This window comes from Coptis chinensis, chromosome 5, assembly GCF_015680905.1.
Source record: "Coptis chinensis isolate HL-2020 chromosome 5, ASM1568090v1, whole genome shotgun sequence".
Taxonomy (NCBI): Eukaryota; Viridiplantae; Streptophyta; class Magnoliopsida; order Ranunculales; family Ranunculaceae; genus Coptis; species Coptis chinensis.
Window position 1 is genome coordinate 2,807,722 of NC_141460.1, and position 5,366 is coordinate 2,813,087.

The window sequence follows — 5,366 nt, forward strand, 5'->3', positions numbered from 1 at the left end:
CTAGGGTAAGTGACATTAAAATATCAACCACATCTAGGGTAAGTAATGTATCCTTGTAAAGTAATATAAAATCATGGAGACAACTATCAATCCATTTAAATAATTCTAGCCTCCTAAAGGTATGTCCAAGCTTACATTCTATCCAACGCTCGAAAAATTGTCAATTTTGTAATCATTGGGTACAAATAGTTTTGAGATATGCCAACTTGTTAGTGAGTATGGTCGCCCATATGGGAAGATGACCACAAAAAATATCCCTTAAACTCTTCTCCACGTAAGTATCCCAAATATTCATTCCCATTATACATATATAAGATCAGATAGTTAATTTCACCTTTCGTTTTGTATTGCAGAAAATGACAGCTGGGTGATTGTAATGATGTCATAGAGATCGCACAAGGTATCAAACTTCCATTGTTTTTCTCAACAAAGAACAAAGAACTGTTTGATTCCCCTGTTATTAAACAGCACAAGCACCAAACTTAGTATGCCATAAAGATGAAAAGGTTGCCCTCATAAAGTAGATCAATTCCACAAGAAAAAAACAAATACCTCCAAAGTTAGCTCATCACGTTTCACAAGGATCCTAACAGGATCTGTCATAAACTTGCTTGTCATTTCCAAAATTTCATGTGGAAGGGTTGCAGAGATCAAGATGACCTGCATATACACAAGTGCCATTTCATGAGTAACTAACTGCACCGTAATAGGATTTTGGATCTAAACCTTAAGAGCTCATTATAGATATATGGTATGCACGACAAGGAACGGGTATTGAAAGGTGATCAGGCAGTAAAATCCTTTCACCACTAAGGGCACTACAAGACTATGGCATTCCAATATAGACCATATGAAGTGGTTTGTGTAATGCATTAAATAATCCAAGATACAATGACATATTAGGCTATAAAATATCAAACATCTACACAAACCGACTATAACATGACTAAGTAGCTAAGTCGTTAAGTCGTCACTTCTATTAAGGTTTCTTATCAAAGCAAGACAGTAAGACCTACTAATTACCTAAAGCTCTGGTGGAAGATATCTGTAAACGTCATAAATTTGATCTTTAAACCCTCTGCTCAACATCTCATCAGATTCATCCTGTCTCAACATAAAAAAATTACAATAAATAACCTGACTCCTAACCAACTCAACTAATTCTAGTAGAAAAAAGGAACGAAAACTCACAAGAACCAATAGTTTAATAGCTCTAGTCCTTAAAAGCCGCCTCTCTTAATCATACACAAACTCTACCGGGAGTTCGAAACAACATGAACACCATACTCAAGTTTCCTTATATCTTCAACCATACTTTTCCCTCCAATACATCCATGTACTTGTATACTCATATAATCACCAAGTGCCAATATAGTCTTCTCGGTCCAGGAAGCTAGTTCTCTAGTAGGTGACAATATCAACACTTGTACCCTGCAAACAAAATAACAATTAAACACATACTAAAAAGAAAAGAAATTGGCAAGTACAAGGGCAAGAAAGTAAATTATTATTACTCTCTGGAGGAAGTATCAACCATCTGACAAGCAACGATACCAATCATAGAAGTTTTTCCAGTACCAAATTGGGCTTGAGCAATGACGTCACAACCTTCAATTGCTCTCTGTTGAATGGCTGAGGGTTTTTCAAACCCGTGGTGGTAGATTCCACGTAGGAGGTCGTTGTTAATTCCCATTTTATCGAAAGTTGAAATTGGTTCGACTCCATGTGTGGTTTGAAATACTAAGGTCTCGTCGTCTGGTCCGTTTCAACGGGTGGTGTTGTTTCGAGCGGGGGCGGAAGAGGTTGCAGCCATGGTAGGGAAATAGATTGCACTATCTGTGGAGTGCTATTTTGAACCAAAGAGCTGCGGAAGCATTTGCATAACCGGTCCTCCATCTCTTGCAAAAGTAGGCCAGAACAAGAAAGGGAAAGGCATGGGAGCTAGCTTCCAGATTGGAACGAACACCAGAATGCACATTCGCAACATATACAGCAAGGGGAGGATAGTGCAAGTAACCGGCAGATGTTGCTATAGTCATGGGAGAATATGGAGAGTCAAGATCATTGACCTGTGTTCAGTTAAATAATTGGATTTAGGAGCAAGCTGGGGAAGAAAATGAAGTAATAAACAAATACATGGGACGAGGACACCTGCAACCTCGGCGGTTAATAAAAATGGAGCAAACATGCGGATGAAAATGCACCAAGAGAACGCGTCGTGTCTTGAGTATGATGGCTGGTGAGGAAGTTTCTCCCCTCCTATTGTAGTGCCATATGTACAACTGATAAAGAATTGCAAAGTCAGATGTACGACGGAAAGAACAAAAGGTCCAAAAGATGTGCTACGCTATAGCTCAAAATAAGGGACTTCTATCCAAGAGATAATGGTGTGTAAAACAATGAACTGCTAGCAGCAATAGTCCATTACCTTGTGGCCCAATGCTACAGCAAGAACCTCCCCTTGTGTATGGAAAGCAATAGAAGCAATAGGCCGGTCTGCACGAAGAAAATTGCGCATCAGATCAAACTGTTCAAGGAATTTACATTTGAATAAATAAAAAAAGAATTTGCAATGGAGAAAATTAAATAATATTGGTACCGCCATTGATAAAGTGAACTAGTGCATCAACCAACAGAGCATAACCGCAGAACTGTCCACCATTCTCCCTCCTCCTTTATCCAGGCTTGGGACCGGCAGTGCAAAGACTTTCATTACTTTACACTGGCGGAGTTAAAAACGGGGTTGTTATCTCTTCAACCTGCAAAAAACAAAAAACCTTTCATAATATAACATTCTTATAAACCATCTAGCCATCATACCATCATAACAAGCTATAGTGCACAAGTTTGTTATGTCATTCTTACATCTTGCAAAAGGCTCGTACCATTACTCACAAAAAACATACTAAAAAAACCAAAATAGATAAAGTTTGCATATCCCACACAATAGATTACTCATCTTGCAACCTTGATTCAAGCCAAATTAAAGGCCCCCCTTCAACAAAATCACTAAGGTCCGAGCAGCCAAATTGAGGTCCATCATAAATAGGAGCATTGGGAACCAAGACTTCCTGGATGTAGATCTTTTTCTCCCCTCCAAGGACGACTCTGCCATGGCAAATATTAGCGGTGGTTGTCATAACATATCCCCTAGCAACTGGAACACCATCTCTACCTAATAGGGTAACCTTAAGAGGTGGACTCAAAGTTTCAGCAGGAGGGTTCGCAGGAGGGTTCACAGGAGGGTTCGCAGATTCAAACATATTCATTAAATTCTGTTGAGACGAACGGCGAACTGAGTTGGAACCAACATCGGTTCTGGGTGTTGTATCCCCACACGGCGGTTGACTATTCGACATTCCATTGTTGGTTACAAGCTTAAGCATATCCTGACAAAATGAATGACAAAACTAAGATTTATATATATGATGAAAGCAATAAGTTTTATATTTAAGGCAAACTCACCATCAACACACCCTCAACTCTAGCTATGGAGGACTTCATCTCACTCATTTCTCCCTTAAATTTAGAATTTGATGAAGACCTTGCTTGTGCTAACATCACCTTCGCAATACTTGTACATTTTAATTGCTTCTTAGAGAGGTTAGAGCTGATCCACGAGTCCTATTCCTTTTGTCCGCTCTTAAGACTTCGGTCAATTCGTCATTATCAAAATCAAGATGAGTTGCACTGCCCTCTCCACTTGAAGTTGCATTTTTTCTTTTCTTTTGAGCAGCCTCCACCAATTCCTATAGTTTTTTCCATGGAAATTAGTTCAAAACTAACAAGTTAATACAAACTTAAGGTAAATCAGTCGAGAAAAAATTGTCTATAATAACAAAGTAACGCACTAACATCCTGCACACTAGTTCGTGCATCATTTACAAAGGGAAATACTATGCCAAAGACTTAACAAAATTATAGTTGGAACTCAAGTGAAATGCAAACTCACATAACGGGCTCGAGCGCTCTCCAAAACAGTTCCATTACGACGTTCATGTCCTGCTTTCCAGCTGTCTACCCGTCCGTGTATCTTGTCCGGATTTTGTTGATTCTACATGTACATTGGTAAATAATTGTTAGCATATCGTGATCAAAATTTAAAAGTTTATGGAAAGACACCTACCATTTTATGCAACATGTTGGCATACGTATCCCGCCCAAGTGTATGTCGAGAATCATTCAGTTTTATATTCTCACCATTCTTTGCATTTCTTGTCATCACTTCAGGAGTGTTCTCATATAGTACAAACTATTCCCAATGATTTGGATCAATGCCATCTGGGCATGCGGCAATTTGTTCTTCCAAGGTCTCAAACTTATTCAATATATCTTTTCTCAAGACCCATGTTCCATATCTAAACTTAGTACAAAAGTTTTTTTTCTGCATGTGAACGAGCTAGTGCTTGGTCGACATTTGTAACTTCAAATTCACGCTGTAAAACACAAGTTATATAGTAATGTGAATGAAGCTAGAACTCAAAATGTCTAGTATGCATTAAAAAAAAAATAGAGGTAAACCTTACCATTAAGGCATTCCAAACCTTATCCTTGAAGTCAGGATGTACAAGCCTCCAATCTGTGTAACTAACTGGGATACGAGCTCGAATGAGACTACCAGCACGAGTATTCCATCTGGAGGCATTATCACCAACGACAACACCATCAATATCAATCAGTACAGGTAACTTCCTAACATTTTCTGATTCTTGCGTGTCGCCTGAAGGCTAAGATGCATGTGAAACTGAAATAGAAGGTTGTGATGCATGTGAGGCAGAACTAGAAGGTTGAGATGCACTAGGCTGTGGTTGACCTGATACCATTTCAAATGAAATCCTAACATATATTGCAAAATAGTCTATTAGTAGTCTGGTACTGAAAAATATAATCATGAAAGGTGAGAAAGAAGAATAAATAAAAGTATATACACAATTCAATCCAAACAAAATATTTCATTACCTTATCACACATACCACCAATTTAATAAACCCCAGATAGATACATAACAAACATTACGCCCTTCCTGAGCAAAATCAGGCCAACTTTTTTTACATGTTTTCCGCTGGATTGAGTCGATGGGATGTCGCATATGATCCCAAGAAGGTGTAGCTCGGTCGTGCCATGTCATTTTGTTCGCTATCCATGGGATAGTGTACAACCTCTTGAGCCTTGGAATCAAGGGAAAATGTCTCAAAACTTTATTAGGCTCTTTTGTTTCTTTCTTACCCATCTTTCCTTCTTTCACTTTGTATCTGGGTGCTTTACACTGACGACATTCCGTTAACTTAGCATCATCTTTCCAGTATAACATACAATTGTTCTCACATACATCGATACTTGTGGCTTTCATTCCTAGATCTTTCAGC

At 38.6% G+C, this 5,366-nt stretch overlaps 1 long non-coding RNA gene and 1 pseudogene across 2 annotated transcripts; both read right to left on the reverse strand.

The window, feature by feature from the left end:
* Positions 1-423: 423 nt before the first annotated feature.
* On the reverse strand, positions 424-1,765 carry LOC147496274 (eukaryotic initiation factor 4A-III homolog B-like; annotated as a pseudogene). Its single transcript, XR_015196728.1, has 5 exons — positions 1,515-1,765; positions 1,192-1,431; positions 1,024-1,104; positions 553-660; positions 424-441 (listed from the first exon to the last, which is right to left on the reverse strand). The product of XR_015196728.1 is annotated as a eukaryotic initiation factor 4A-III homolog B-like (transcript).
* Positions 1,766-2,972: 1,207 nt separating this feature from the next.
* Positions 2,973-4,658, reverse strand: LOC147496275 (uncharacterized). The gene is made up of 5 exons (XR_015196556.1): positions 4,527-4,658; positions 4,127-4,436; positions 3,953-4,054; positions 3,466-3,749; positions 2,973-3,389 (listed from the first exon to the last, which is right to left on the reverse strand). It is a non-coding gene; the product is annotated as an uncharacterized LOC147496275 (long non-coding RNA).
* Between the last annotated feature and the right edge of the window lie 708 nt (positions 4,659-5,366).